Here is a 16,906-nt window from a genome sequence, read left to right on the forward strand (position 1 = left end):
CTCCCCAGTAATGTAACTACACTTAAGTAATTCTGTCTCCGTCTCGCAACTTTTTAATTGAGGTTTTGGACCAATAAAGACTAGGTAAGGTTACCTGCGGAGGTTTGTATAACTAGTGTTTGGTGAAATTTCGGCAAAATTCGTCCAACATTTCTGCAAAAGTTTCAGTCACTGTGATCGTTATGGTGTCACTGCCATAGACACCATCAACATCACAGGAATAAGAATTTAAACAGGACGTTGCGTCGCAGATTCAAGTCTCAAGGTAGCGGATGGATCCTTTCCCTAGCTGGGTCGGGCTAGCTAGCTCCAGGGTTGTGCCACCTTTTCCTCACAATGTTAAGCTTCACCTTTGAAGTCCTCAGTGAAAACGGTTCTCTGAGAAGTTCTGCAAACAAACCGAAAGCCTCTTCTCCTTCGCCAGCATGGGTTCAAAAAATAGCTATCAAAACGTTAACGGGAACGATTTGCTTGTGCAGTTCGTAACGGATGAACATGAACCGCTAGCTATGACTCACGTTCGACGAAATTTCATCAAAATTCAGCAAAAATTTCCGCAAAAGTTTCATTAGCCATTGTTGAAAGTAAAGCAGGAAGTAGAAACAAATATTAACCAGAAAAACTGGGGGGGGGGGGGGAGACACAGTGTTGACTAATGTTTGGGTGGTGTTGTTACAGAGCAAGTCAGACTGACAAGTGCACAAGTACAAATAGCTCGTACTGGCGTAGGCTACATGCGTGCTATATTCTAAATCTATATTCTAGCATTTAGAGGATAATATTACTCTGAATGGATTATTTCATTTCACTGCGTTCACGAGCCATTGGGAATGCAGCGTCTTCTCTGTGCACTTCAGTGAAACAACCTCCATAAATTATTGTGTGGCGGTATTAAGCTCTCACTTTGAACTCGTGATATTTTCTTTGACCTCCTGCTTTATGTTCCGCCGCACACGACGCGCATGCTAGTTAAAACAATCTTCATGTGCACGCATGACCAAGCTGCCCTTGCAGTGTTTCCCAAACACACGTGACATTTCCGCTCACGACGACCATATATCCACAGATTGATTCCGCGAGTCAGACAATACTACGATTTAAGTGCTCTTTTACTCCCATTGTTTATCCTTGTTATGCCTTATCAGTAGCGTGATGCTTCCCCCTCCTCCTCCTCCCCCTCCTTCATCCTCTCTGCCTCTCTCTCCATATATTAAACGACGGGTGGCACTTTCCCCTCACAGCGCTATCTGCTACGTCGAGTCACCTCCAGACATATTAGCATATTTATCATCAGCTTCACAGACTTCAAAGTCAGCGCTTGCTTTTCAGAGAGATGGGGAAGCGCCACCAGGAAGTCGGCACAGATTGCAAAGCGCTAGGTGTTCCCCGGGGATCAAATATCCATTTAGGTAAAAGGAGGGGGGGGAGGCTATAAGCAGAATTCAATTCATTTATTTGCAGTGGTGATGATGTCTTTAGCAGTGACTTTAAATATTTGCTCAGTGCTAACTGCAGCCTTCACCACAGATGTTAACATACAGCTAAGGCTGGAAGGAGCTAGGGTTTTTCTGGCTTTTTAAAGGCAGAGGCTGTCGTGATCATTAACATGATGCACAGCATAACATAAATCAACTAAGTTAAGAGAATTTAAGACCATTTATATGACATATCATAATAGAAATTGCTTCTATGTGTTGATAAATCCTGTAATGTAGTGCTGCCAAGAAACCGGAGGAGCAGTACAGTAAATCTACTGTAAGCAACATCCGTCTTACCTACTTTGTCCCACCATGAAAGCAAGGGTGGGTCAGGCTGCATTTGTCCTCTCTGAGTGCACACTTGATAGACAGCTTGTCTCAGTGTGTGGCCAGTAAAACAGCTACTCGGGTTAAAGAGAGGTCAGTGAGCAATGGGTTTTCCACTGCACTACTGCAGTGCGCTGCTGTACGCGGCGAGGTTCAACTCAGACTGAGTAGGGGCAGCGATGCAGTCGGGTTCAATAAACACATCGGGATTCGGACCAAACAGTCGCAATATCTTCCAATAAATTATCCAAACTGTGAACGCACAAAAAATGGACGGTTCATTGTTTCGTTGTCCTAAAAAAATCTGCAAGTGTTTCTATATTTGGCCTTTGCTAAAATCAACATCATTAAGACTGAGAAGAGAAGTATGCACCGATACCCGGGCCAGTTCACTAGGTACACCAGTAAAAAACCAATGCATTCTAAAATAACAGTCCTGCAATAAATCTTTGCCTCATGAAGGTTGTGGCATTCCAGCCTGAAAGTCAGCACAACGTCCCCCCCCACTCACAAAATGATTGCGGTGGAAAGTTGGCCAGTGGTTACTCCGTTGGGAACTGATTACACTCCGGCAAAGAGGTAAAAGTCAAAAAAAGAGCAACGGCAACGTGGTAAATCATGTCATCCGAGAGCCGTGGCGTGGAATTTGCTTACAACAAAATGACTCTGATTGTTTATAGGACAATCCAAATGGAGTGCAGAAGTATTTTGTTTTTCTTTGCATCGGTTCAAACGTGCCCCATGATAAAATCCAAATAATGTGTTTCGAGCTTCATATTCTGATCAGAATACAGTGTGTCTGCACCAGGCTGATGGTATTCAGCTTTAGCTTCAAATACCTGAGATGTTAGCATGTCAGCATTTTAGTTAGTGACCCCTTTGAAGATGAAATAAATCCAACGAAATGTTGGAATTACAACCCTTTAATACTGATTCAACACAACAGAATCGTTACGGCGCCACTGTTATAGAAACCATCAACACCACAGGGAAAAGCATTAAAACAGGACGTTGCGTTGCAGATTTTAAGGCTGCGGACAAACCCTTTCCCCGGCTGGGAAAATGGGCGCCATCGTGGGTTCAACATCAAAAAACATTAACGGGGATGATTTCCTTGTGCAGCACCCAACAGATGAACATGAACCGCTAGCTTGGCTTAAACGCAGCGGCTCTCTGATCATCCAATCGGACGATGCAAAAGCACTGATGCTATCACAGGCCAAGCTTCAGCCGCCTGCAGTTTTAATTGTGAAGACCCAGGCTGAAATATGACTGGATAAAAGCTTTAATGCGAAGACGCACTGCCAGAAGCACCGCAGCAGAGAGAGACAGACAAGCCATAAAATGAAAAGAATAGGCTACTGGGAATAATTTAATAAGATTAACAGGAAAATATTAAAATGTAAGTCAGTGATTTTGACACCGGAGAAGGCTTTGCTGGCCCTGACGGCCCACCACTGCTGTAACAGTAGTGAAGGGGGATTTAGTGTTACTCTAACATTAGAGTGCATTATTTTTCACTAGTGTAGCTACAGTTTAGCTTAAACAAATAAAATGCACTAGAACAGCTTACATGGAGACGTACAGGGGGTCACCAGCAAACCCGCAAACCTTCTAGAGTAAAAGTACCAGAAGATTAGACAACAGTAGCCACGTAACCAAAAACTCCATCAATATGCCAAACAGGTAGACAGGTGTGTTACCATTATACAGCAGCTAGATATTTGAGACAACAACACTGAGGTCTACTCTAAAAGCTACAATTAAAAATGAGCATGGGTGTTAGCCAGCATTAGATACTATATTAAGATTACAGTTAGCACGCATCAGGAAGGGAATGATGCATGTGCTGGCTGTTGGTTAGCTAATATTAGGTAGGGTAAACATTAGCTTTAGGAAGCTAATGTCAATTAGCTAAACTACACCTGGAAGCCAAAGTTACCCACAAGCTAGTGTTGGCGTTTACCTATAGACACTTGACACAATATAATTCAGAAGACCTGAAGGTATGGGAGGAATGTTTGTGAGGTACCCCCACATTCACAAAACCCTGATGTCCACAAACCCCCACATTAAACAATATTTACCTCATGCTGATAAATGCATAAAAACACAATAAGATCAGTCACCTTGAATAAAACACCCCTGAAGAATTGTGGATTTTTGGACACGCCATCCTCCAACCGTACATTTTTTGTGACAAGCGCCGACGCCAAATTCAAAAGGACCGAAATCTGTTGTGACTCATTATCTGTCTTCCATTTTTGACTAATTGCCTTTCCACAAAGCATGTCTCGTTTTGTCAAATGGTTTCATCAGTTGTGTGTGAGAGAAGAGTTGTTGGTATAAACGTGTCGTTTCAAGGAATCTTGTGAATTTACTATGAAGTCCCATAAGGAACAAGTTATTTAACTTGCCAGTTGACAGCTTAGAGAATTTTTTTTTTTTAATTGAACAAGCCAACGAGAGTTACTATGAAAGTCGTACCTGCTTGTCTCCAATGTATTATCCGTTAATATTAATAGTAACACATTTCCCTTCATTTAACCCTTACTTGTCAAAGTTGTACTTGCAGAATTTTTGTGACGCCACCAAGAATCATTATCATAAAACTTCCCATGTGAGCAATCATTATTTTGCATCACACAGTATATATACACAACATTATACTGTGCTTCTTTTCTGGTACGACTACGCTTTAACTTTGACCTTCCCTTCACCTACGTAGAATAATAATGCGGTAGACACTGGCAGGGTGCTATTTCTGTCTATTTATCACGTGGCAGCTCAAGGCTCACTTTTGTTTTGATCCCTTTTTAATGTGTAATGACACTCCCTGTGAACCGCCACTGTGTGAAACGCAACCTCTTTTCTCACGCGTTCGCTCTTGATTTTTAAAGATACATGCTCCGCTAATAATGTGCTTTGAATCATTAATATGCTACATTGTAGGCACCCATTATAATTGGAAAATTAGTTACAGCACAGTGTCTAACTGCTTCCTGCAACACTAATGCCAGCCCTCTCTCTCTCTCTGTGTCATCTAAACCCTATGCTAATGAAGCTTGGGCCCACAACATGCAGAAGGTTGAATATCAATTTAATCAGGCCCTCCCTGCAGGGGCTTTCAGAGAGAAATGACAGCCAAAGTGCATTAGTAATTCTACCGCTGTCACTTCTCATAGCTGCTTACCTTGCAAACAAACTGCTCTAATGGCACCTGCCTGCTGGGCAATTTGGGCACAGTAGAGGCAATAGAACATGAAATGGACTGGAGATCACTGACCTAAATAGAACAGGGCCGACTCTAAACAAGGAGTGGCTGTCTTATCGCTGTAGTGTATGGACAGTTAAACTACTTAACAGCGATTTTGTCTCCACTTCCCAGACATCGTTATTTTGTTTTTAACCCTTTAAGACCTAAACATCCGCCTGCTCATAAAAAAAAAAAAAAGGTTGCAGTATTTGAATTACCGTAACTCACCAAATTCAAAGCGTGGCTGAGCACTGGTAAAGTTTCTTTTGCCATTGCGGTAATTACGACGCACCACTGCTGTCGGCTTCAAGTTGAGGAGCGACGCAAGACCGTGGAGACCCTGGAAGAGAGAGTTAAATGGAGGAATTTGTTGATAAAAATAAATAAATTTAAAAAAACGACACTTGAAATGTCCAGACACAAGCACAACTTCCCAGTGTTGAGCCTCACGTTGAATTTTATCAATAGCGCAAATCATTGTGTATTACGGTAACTCACGTGACGTCGCAAAAAGCGAAGTCTCCATGGTTACGGCCGCTGGGCAAAAAGTGACAGTTAAACATGGAGATATAGTCGAAGATATATTTCTTTACAACTACAATCACATAATATATTAATAATATTAATTCATGCTGCATTTTTTTTATGAAGTCATACCTTATGTTACTTTCTGGAGGGCTGTCCGATAAGTCGTTGTTTTGGCGGAGTTACGGCCGACAGTAACTATTTCAGTTCCAACGATAAATAATAATAATAAAACAATAAACGGAATATTTGTGATCAATCCTCGACATCCTTTTCGGTCGGACGCTACAGTATTGCATGGCTACTTCTCAGTAAAGCTCCTAGCGTTAGCATCTTTATTTAGCTACATTTATCATAACTGAAAAGACCTAAAACTAACTTAAACCGAAGCTAATACACTTTTCCAAATCCATACCAGTTCTCATGGATCACTGTCGCGTCCAATTGTCCTTAATTTGATCTGATAATCCACATTTTCTCCGCTCTAGCTGTATTTACTGACACGTTCCGCCATGTTTTTGCCACTCAGGGGGGCGTGGCCAGTGACGACAGTGACGTAAATGCGTACCCTTAATACTTTAACATGTTTTGCCTCTTAGTTATAGTGATAAGTATCTAAAGATAAGAGGAACACATAAATGAATAAATAAAAAATGAGAGTTCATTACCTCCACTCATACAACTGAATTGCTTTGACATAATCTCCCCTCTTATTCTTCAAGGGGATGGGGGAAGGAGAGAGGATGCGACTGTGTGTGTGTGTGTGTGTGTGTGTGTGTGTGTGTGTGTGTGTGTGTGTGTGTGTGTGTGTGTGTGTGTGTGTTGGGGGTGGTATGGCTCATTTCAGTGTCAGCTTCTGTACGTCAGCAAGAGGGGAAATGTGTCATTTCTCTCTGCACCCAGTGTAGCAGTCCATGTTTTCATTCACTCTGTGTCATCATAACACACTGACGCTACCCAGAGTGTCAGCTCCAAGGCCGGATTTGAGGCATGATGACTGATGAACTAGCGCCACCTGTTGTTAGCACCCCTACACACTGACTGACTGACTGACTGAGCCACCTTTGATGCCGAGGTGAATCTGCCTTTGCTGGCTGTGGGGGTGCTCTTTCTCCTCCCAGACTGCAGCGCCCGTCCCCTCCTTCGTGCTCAATATGCTGCGACCAGATGCCTCTTAGCAGCCGGGACCCTTTCACGTCAATATGTCAGGTCAATAGTGTTGGCGGTATTGAATGTGTCAGAGAAAAGAACTTCACTCAGGGAGGTGGAGTGGTGCCGGTTGGTGGCAGAGGGGATCAGACGGGATCCAGGTCTCCTCCGGTTGAGCAGATCCATTCCAAGACTGCAGGGGAAAAAAAAAAAAACAACAACAAAAACTCCAAGGTCACAACTAGCTGGCCAGGAGTGCAGGAGTAAGAAAAGTGTTGACAAGTTAAGTCTATTAAGTCGTTTAGGAAGTACCCACTGTGGAAAATGCTACTTCAATGGAGTTTATTAAACTCCAGCGCATCCAAAGCGTGATTTTCCATTACATGTCTCGGTACACGATGCACCACCGAACTCTTTAATTCCCACCGCCACACGGCAACAGACACGTCTTAGACGCGTTCTCACACGTATGTTGTTCTCTGCTCTTTAACATAGCGGCGACATGGCTGGGAGTTTTCTCGCAGGCGTAATGGGGAGCAGCCTGCCGTGATTAGTATTATCTTGGGCACTTATTAAACCCTGATTGGATGACACAGAGCAAGACTAAAACATTTCCCATCCAGTCACAGCGAATGCTCGTTTAACCGTGGCAGATTCTCTGGTAAAGAGGGGTGGAGGGTGGGGGGGGGGAGCACCGTGGCTGTGTTTCATTCCTCCCTGAAGTGCACATGAATATTTAAGGTGCTACATGTAGTCGATGAGCCTACCTGATGGTCTGTTTAACCAAGGTCGGCTGCTTTTTTCTTTCTTTCTTTCTTTCTCTCTTTCTTTTTTTTTTTTGAGCATACTCCCTCTCGTCTTTAACTACTACAGCACCCCTGGTGAGAGTCCCCCTTGAACACAATTGATTCACAGTCATCCATCTCATAGCCGAGGGCCGGGTAATCGCAGTCAGAGAATCGGATCCTTCACACTCCCCTTTTTCACCAGGGAGGAGGGTTTGTAGTGAAAAAAAAACAAAAAACAAAACTCCTCTCTGCTTTAGTTTTAGTCTTTCTGGCCACTGGCACACTGATTTAGAAGTTGGGTTTGTCTGGGTTTAGTTTAGTGTATTTGCACACATGTTGAAAATACAATGAGAGTGTGCAGAATAAGAAAGAAGAAACATGCCGATGAGGTTAGATGCCCCTGAAGGCTTATCAAAGAACTTCCCCTAACATAAGGTTTACATTGGCAAGATGATCCTCTATGATGCAGTGAATGTTGAACTAAGAAAGTCCAACATAAAGGTGATGGGGGAAAAAATTAAAAAAGTTTTGAAAAACACTTGCCAAATCATGAGTTAAATGAAATAAAATAAAATACAAGACATATTATTATTGGAGTTTTGTTCACTTGTGGAAGTAGGAAGAATGATTTAATTAGGGGTTTGTATTGTTAAGCTCCAGATTAATTGTGCTTTAAATGTGCAGGATTGATTGATACTTTAACAGCATGAGCAGCTGCACAGAAAAAATGAACTTGAACTTAATCTGAAAATGCATTTTACCTGAATTGCATAGAAACCTGTTTGTATCCCTCCTTTACTATGGCGTGCAGGTAGTTTTGGTTTGTGTGCAGAGGTTTTGAGAGACCTGCATCCAAATGATCTGCAACAGCACTGCTGCAGAATGTTGAATGATATTAATATATCACAGATCTCTCGTTATCATAAGGACTAATGATTTAATAGAGAACTGGCTTCAAGGAAAACAGAAGGAGAAAAATATTCTGTCGGTAAATTTACTGATGCATGAAACATGAAATAACAGGATTACAGGACAGATGTGCGTTAACACACGTGCACGCTTTCGCACACTGATCTCTCAGATTGGGGCGGCATGCAAATGTTTCGCCATCAACGCGGCCCGGGCGGAGAGTGACAGCAACATTTGATGCGGTGGAGTCCCCACAGAAAGCTATTTTCTCAGGACGTTATGTATGCATTTTTTTCAGACGGATCGCTGCAGGAGACAGGAGCTCGGGAGGGGAGGAGAGCGCGCAACTGGAATGAAACACAAGGCGTAGTCTGCTGAATGAAGCCCACCACAGGGCGGGCGGTGAAGAAAGTTGCACATTTTTTTTAGTTATTTATTTGTTTTTTTGCAGGGCAAAAAAACCCCACATCTAATAAATCTTTATGTAAAGAATCAAGAAAGGAAATGTAATTTTCTCATAGCTTATTAAGGTCTTTCATGCCTGCTTACATGCAAATGAACTTGGAGTACTCGTTCATTTATTGCACACATTATTCAGGCCATTATACAATAAACCATGAACCTCGTTGCATCGACTCTGCTACTGTAGTTTATTTGCATAATATCAATTCAAAAGCATCTACAGTGAGCATCATATTGTCCCGCATCAAATTATACAGTGCGACACCTTTACTGAACATTAGTGGCATTCACAGCGCTCGTGTAAAAAAAAAGAGCTTCAAGCCATGCAACTCGAGCATTACAGTCTAAATCTAATATTAGAAATGCATAATAAATACATAAACAAACAAATCACACTCTCACTTTATTGATATTACTCAATTCACATCAGCCCCTGGCTGCTAATCCACCCATTGCAGAGTCTCGTTTTCCAGCAATCATTTGAGGTATTGCAACCGATTCATATCAAATCAGCTTAATTATGATTAGCCCCTACTACAAAAGACATTCAATAATAAAGGCGCAAATCACTCCATCTACAATGTGAACGATTTAAAATCTTTCTTTAGACAAGGCCGGTTATCTAAGCAGATACGCTCCGATCTTTGAAAGCAACACCTTCAGTTAAATAGATTCAATAGAGAAATTAATAGAACAATAGAACAGTGGTTGCATGCACATGTACTCCAACCAGGCATAACATTATGACCACTGACAGGAGAAGTGAATAACGTTGACCATCTTGTGATAAAGTAGTGTTCTGCTGGGAAACGTTTAGACCTGGCATTCATTCGTGTGGATGTTACTTAGACATGTAGCACCCAGACCAGACCAGACCAAACCAGACCAGACACCCCTCTACCCTACAGCCATGACAAACACAGACAAAAAAAACGCTTTAGGAACAGCTCAAAGAAACATGAAGAACAGTACAAGGTGTTGACCTGGCCTCCAAATGAGTCACAACTGTTTTGGAGGCACAATATTAGGAAGGCGGTCATAATGTTATGCCTGATCGGTGTAATTAGCCTAGATAAGGTTGTGCAAGAAATCCCAGAAGCGTTTTTATTTATTTATTTTTTTCCTTGGAGCAGATTGCCTGTTTTCAGGATGGACACTTTTCCGTGTGTCTGGTCAACAGAAACTGGGAACGTTTGTATTAGTTTCTAGAACTAACGCCAATCATGACACTGAAGTCTGGGACAAAATGTCTTTGCTCCACCAGCTTGCCATCGCCAGAAAAATAGGCCCTTTAATTGTACGTAGCTCTTGGGGGCAGTTTCCCTCATGGGCCGTTACCCTCGGCAACGCGTGTTGATATCCTCCTTTAAACACTTTAAATCTCACGTAATCTAAACATTTGGAAAGGCTATTTATCTGGATAAAAGTTGTGCAAGTAGGAGGGCGTCTTCAATCGCTCCAGATCTCATCTGCTCAGGGATATTTGATTCGATTTGATTTGATACATCATCTGCTCTTGTTTACTTCTGCGTGAAATGAAGGTTTAGCGGTTCATTTAGCTATTATTGTTGCTGGTGTTGAGATTGTAACGGGCTCCGCGAGTGGACGGCTTAGCGAACGGTCACTGGTGATGTTTACGCCGTTTTACAGTGATAGTATTTTGGCTACTTATGATCCGTCAATCTGCTGCACAGCCTGGCAGGACAAGCTGTCCGTCAGTCCTTCTGAGATCAGTTCATATATTCATCCTTTCCATACAGATCACCACCACTTATCTTACATTGTGCTGCCATGTATAGATGGTGGATTAAATCAGAGCTAGTGCTAGTGAAGAAATGTGTCTTTTTTTTTTTTTTTTTTTTCTTTCCTTGGCTTTCTGCTGCCTTTTCCCAGAGAGACCCAGACCCAACCCTGCCATCTGCTGGCTCCATCCAGGTGAACAAAAACTCATGGCGGCAGATGACCCAAAGCACCCGGTGTTCGTGCTTCAAAGAGGGGATGTCAGACGTCCCCAGCAGCTTTCCTACGTTTTTTTTTTTTTTTTTTTTTTTTTTGCAGGAGCTTGATTAGGACTGGTGGGGGAAAAAAAAAAAAACCCACAACACTCGAACACGCAATAACAAGTGCTCTTAAGTAATCTCTGCAAAAGATGGAGGAAGGAGAGAGGAGGAGGAGGAGGATTGTGCGCGCGGTTGAAGAGACGGAGACACGTAGAGATAGAGAGGAGTGCGGGGAGGGTCGTTGGAGGAGGTTTCAATGCTTCTGAGAGGTGCCTCATTTTCCAGCACCATCTGTTCCTGGTTCCGCGAGCTGGAAGCCTCGTTTGTGTCAAACACCTCCCACATGCTCCGAGGAGCCAGACACCAGCAGCAAGGACTCCATCACCTGTTTCAAACAACTGCACAATGTGACCCTCCACATTGGTTAACGACTAATCACACCATGTTTGATGATGTTGTTAACCCACTCCTTGAGAGGTTCCTTCCCTCAGGCTCCCAACAATAGTCCCGACCAAACCCTGCTTATTGTGCGCTTTGGAGGCGGATGACAAAGCGAGGGTTGTCGGAGGGAGAGAGGAGGAGCACCGCCGGAGCAGCGCTGGAGGCTGGAGTCAGCCCTTGCTTCCCTTCCAGGAGAGCAGAAAGATAGAAGGGAAGGAGAGGGGCACGCGAACAAGGCCATGCTCCTCCATTTCAATCAGCTGCTGCAGTCTCACATGGCAGCAAAGCATCCAGAGGGGAGGCGCCGTCATGAATCCTAATTGCTCCCTTTTCACCACGTTGCAGGGTGTTTCTATGCAAATCTGTCGAGAGAGGTATCTAGTTTATGCAAGGCCAACTGTATGAACCGAAATGTGAGCAGGTATCTCACGCAGACAAAAGCCTTGGTGGGGAGATGCGAGTATTATAATTCATTTGGATAAATTATTCATTTTGCACATGGCCCTCCCGAGTGCAGGACAGAGTGCGGTTTCACACATGTAGATAATGTTTTGACATGTATGTATTCCACTACATCGACGGGCAATGGCCCCAAGTTAAGATATATGGCTTTAATAAGGGTGACGAAGATGCAAAATAATGAGATGTCTGGAAGGAGAGAGCGGGTACGTCCGCGGAGAGACTCCCCTGCTCTCTCTTTATGGGATCACTCCACAGCAAACTCTGCTACATTTTTATACCTTTATGAATACCCAATGATGCACATTCACTGCTCTGCTATATGCTCTCGGACGTTGACTGTAAATTTGCTGTGTGAAATCGGTGGAATTCTTTATATTTGTTTAGCATGAGCAGCAAATGTTTAATATTAACCACTACGTCTATTTCGTTATTGCTTCGGTGGCCCCGACGTGTGCTCGGGGACGAATAAAAGTGTTCATTATTTTACTAATTTCTGCAACAGCGGCTACACTTTTCCCTTGTAAATGTGTGGCGGCTGATGGCTGGTCTAGCGATGGGAACACTTCTGATTCTGGATGTCGTTGTCAAATTACTTGCCATCTTCAAATGAAAGATTGTTGTTACGATGAGGGAAGTCGAGAACGCAAAACATTTCACTTCCACGCAGCAACATAATCCCTGATTTATGAGACATTGTGTATCTGTCTGTGGCTAGATGCCACAGAGGTTGGCAAGCTAACAAGCAGATAACTTCATTTAGGAAATGCAAATGCAAAACGAAGGGAATATCAACATTTTATTGGGTCCTATGGGTTGAGGGGAGAGGCCTCTGTACATCATCCCACAGATACTGATCAGTTTGGGATCTAAATAATGTGACTAAATTGCAGTATTAGCTTCCTATATTAGTTTCTTGGGCTTCCTTCATTAGCTTCCCAGTTAGCTTCTTATATTAATTTTCTAGTTAGCTTCCTATATTGGTTTCCTAGCTAGCTTCCTATATTCATTTGCTAGTTAACTTCCTATATTAGTTTCTTAGTTAGCTTCCTTTATCAGCTTCCCTGTTAGCTTCTTATATTCATTTTCTTGTTAGCTTCCTATATATGGTTTCCTAGCTAGCTTCCGATTGCTTCGTTTGCTCATTAACTTCCTATATTAGTTTCCAAGTTAGCTTTTTATATATTAGCTTCATAGTTAGCTTCCTAGTTCACTTCCTATATTAGCTTCCTATATTAGTTTCCTAGCTAGCTTTTTATATTCGTTTGCTAGTTCGCTTCGTATATTAGTTTTCTAGTTAGCTTTCTATATTAGCTTCATAGTTAGCTTCTTAGATCGTTTCCTTTATTAGCTTCCTATATTAGCTTACTAGTTTCCTATATTAGTTTCCTAGTTAGCTTCAGTGGCTTATAGACGGCAACAGTTGCCCACAACATTTGTTTTCAGCCGATGTCGCCACATGAACCCCATGCATTTTGAATACACAGCGCATCATGTCAAAACCACAGGCTCACTTTAGTTTAGCAGGTGTGATGTCAAACGTACTTACTGACTTTAAACTAAATGAACAGCTGAGACAATGAACACCTGGACTGACGCTGATGAGGGCGTCAGTAAATCTGTAGATAAACCAAACCTCAGGACAAGTTTATGAGGGTTTAATATCAGAGAATTATAAAAAGTCAAAATGTCATTCGGTTCAATATTTGTTGACGTATTTCTGCACCAAAGCGACCAGATCGACATCTACACACTCATCTTGTGGATAGATGTGCTGCTTCAGTGTTTTTTTTTTTCAACATTAAACCACATTATGTCCTTTCTGAGGCTTCTGAAAAAGATAAATTAGAGATAATGAAATTATGATCAGGTGAGTTATTTAACTTTGCGTGTCATCAGTGTTATTGGTTGTTACTCGATGCTCTTTCTTTCTCTGTATTGATGAATCTCGGCTTGTGTTAATTAGTGTTATGAAATTAGCTCATTAGCTCCTCTCGGCGCATGTAGGAGTATAGGCAGAGTGCATAACAAAGTGTCAGTGTTAATTAGAAGTGAGATCCGATGCCATATGTATATAGACTGGTGTCTTCCCTTATTGTCAGGTTGGTTCATTGACACTTCAAAACCGAAATACCACCACAGGCGGGATGTGCTGACCAGTCAGGGCTCACAGAGCAAACATTACTGTCTACAATTCTGCGTGCATTATACTGATCGATACAAGTTGTGAGGGGAATGCAGCGAAGCCCATTTCCGTCCCCGTACATAGACGCGCCCAGAAATGCCCCCTGGCTCTTATTACAAACCCGCCCGTCACAAATGACCATAATCTATACTGCGCTTCCAATGGCTCTCCTGGGGAGCTCCCCCTCATTTCATTTTTCATCTCATCCTCTTTCACTTTATTTCCAGTAATTCAAACCCACTAAATCCAAATACGAGCAGACACGGATCCCTGCTGTTTTGACAAGTTAAATGACTACGGGCGATGATGTGCTTCCTGGCAGCCCCGGTCTGTAAGCAGCACACGTCGCCGGCCACCGCCTCGCCGCGAGCCCGAGCAGGAGGAAGGTGTGTGTGTGTTTGTGCGTGCTCGCCGTTTCCATCCCCGACCCCCCTTTTTCTGCGGCATCTTTTTCTGAGGTGAAATTGAAATGGATTGTGTAGCTCAATATTTTATTGACATCAACTTCACAGAATGTTGCTACAGTGACACCGGGGATAATTATTTCACCACAGATTTCTTCCTCTCTGCAGCTCGCTCCCTCTCTTTCTTGCCTTCCTCCAAGCCCTTCCATTCCTGTAGAGAATTAGTTCTGCATAAATTACCCAGTGGAATATTGAATCAGTCTCCAGCCACCAAAGGCGAGTCTGTGTGGCTGATTACCGAGCAGTATGCACAACATGCGCGCAGGCACACACACACGCACACACGCAAGCAGAGCGAGAGGAAGAGGAAGAGGGGCCTCTAAGCGAGGAGCTGACACCATTGCAGAAAACATGGGAAGGAGGAGGAGGAGGAGGAGGAGGAGGAGAAGGGAGGGGAAGAGAGGGGAAGGGAGGGGGATCAGCCAATCTGGATATGGGTAGCGAGAACTGTATTAGCCACCTCGGCTACACACTATCTGCTCATTACTTAGTCATTAGCAGGGGCATGGTTTTAAAGGAGGGAGGGATCAATCAATTGTCATGGGTCAATGTTTTGCAGCCCCATTATGAACCTTGGGTGGCTCTGTAAATTAAGCCCAGTAATTACTCATGTTAATTACACAAAGATGGTGGTCACATTGATCTACAAATACATTTTTATTTATTTATTTAATTTTTTTTTTTTGCATAATGCAAATGGCACACGACGAGGAGCAAACGCCGGGGTTGCATTTTTTTTTTTTTTTTTTAGAAAAAGACGTTGCTCTCGGCTCTGAGTGGCTTGTAATCATTTATTTATTCCGCTGTGTGTTTACATACAAAGGAATAATTGGGGGAAATAGATTATTCATGTCATTTATCTAACACACACACGCAAAAAATGCCAAACATTGCGTTGAATCAGCAACGATTAGCCACCTTTTTTTTCTCTTTTTTTTTCACTTGCACTGCATATTGAACCTTTTTCTTCATCCTCTGGTTAAAATACTCAAAGATCATTCAGTTTAATTGAAAAAAATAAATAAGCTGCTGCAGCTGCCAGTTGTAATTATTATTATTATCGATTAATCCTGTAGATTTTGTGTAAATCTGCAAAAAAAATCTGCGTAATTAATCCAAGTACATTTGTCTAAATCTAACAAAGTATCAAGCAGGGACCAAATCCCTGGATTCTCTGTCTGGAGGGAGACTGTAGATCTCAGATTTGAGTAGTCTGAGATATTAAATTCCTCCACAGGGAATGTGTGTGTGTGTGTGTGTGTTTCTCTCGCGGCTCGACGGTATATGTGTATTGTACTTGATATACTCAAGAGGCACTTTAAAGGGAGATCACTGAGCTGCCCCCTCCTGCTATTCTAACTACCAGTCCCTCAAGTGTGTGCTGGGGATAATTTCTTATTCTTGTTACGTATATATATATATTTTACCAGCTCTTATATTCGATACATCACACACTGAGTCACAGAAACCGAGGTCTATGGGGAACTTGCTGAGATGGAGCCCTGAACACCTTGAACACGATATTAGCCCCTCAATTAGAGGCCTTCTCCGATCTAAGTGGCAGCAGAATTAGAAAATCAGATTCAGTCAGGCAATTTCCACCGTACAAGCTGACAGAACAATTAATCAGCACAAGCACGTCGTGGAAGGAAATGCTCATCAGGAAGTCATCAGTCGCCATCAGCGCTGCCATGGCAGCGCATCAAACGACACAGGTACAACAGCAGGTTTGTCTGGTGTCTCTCTCTCTGTCTGTCTGGTGATGAAAGCGGTTGGACATACTTTTGGTGCCATCTAGAGGCCGGACCAGCAAACAGGCTGCAGGCCTACAGTGACGTCTTCTGAAGTACACCGATCAGCCACAACATTAAAACCGCTGACAGGGGAAGTAAATGACATTGGCCATATTGTGACAATTCGTTGTTCTGCTGGGAAGCTTTTGGGAATGGTGTTCATTCATGTAGACATCACTTAGACATGAAGCACCTACCTAGGCCAGAGCAGGCACCCCGACCCTTCCTGCTGCTCTTAGGCTCCACAACTTAATATGTGCAATACTGCTACTACTACACCTCAAGGTAATAACACAACTCAATACAACTTCATAACTAAAGTGGTCCATTTGTGTAATATCTGACAATCATCTGTGCAATTCAAAACCCTGTAGCTATATTTCATTGTGCTTTTTGTACATATTCCAGTATATTTTTCATTCTATTCTATTTTATTTTATTATTTATCTTTTATACCCTACACTTTTTACTCTTGCTATTTTTTTGCTGCTGTCTTGAATGCTGTTGTTAACTGCAATTCCCCCATTGCGATAAAAAATAAACGTTTAATCTTGGAAGATATACCACTTTCAGCCGCTAGGTGTCAGCACACAGTTCACACTGACTCGGCCTCTCTTTTTTTTTTACTGTTGTTGGGCATGTGCTTGTGAGGCTTTCATGTACTTTATAT

Source organism: Mugil cephalus, chromosome 16, assembly GCF_022458985.1.
Source record: "Mugil cephalus isolate CIBA_MC_2020 chromosome 16, CIBA_Mcephalus_1.1, whole genome shotgun sequence".
In the NCBI taxonomy this organism is placed as follows: domain Eukaryota; kingdom Metazoa; phylum Chordata; class Actinopteri; order Mugiliformes; family Mugilidae; genus Mugil; species Mugil cephalus.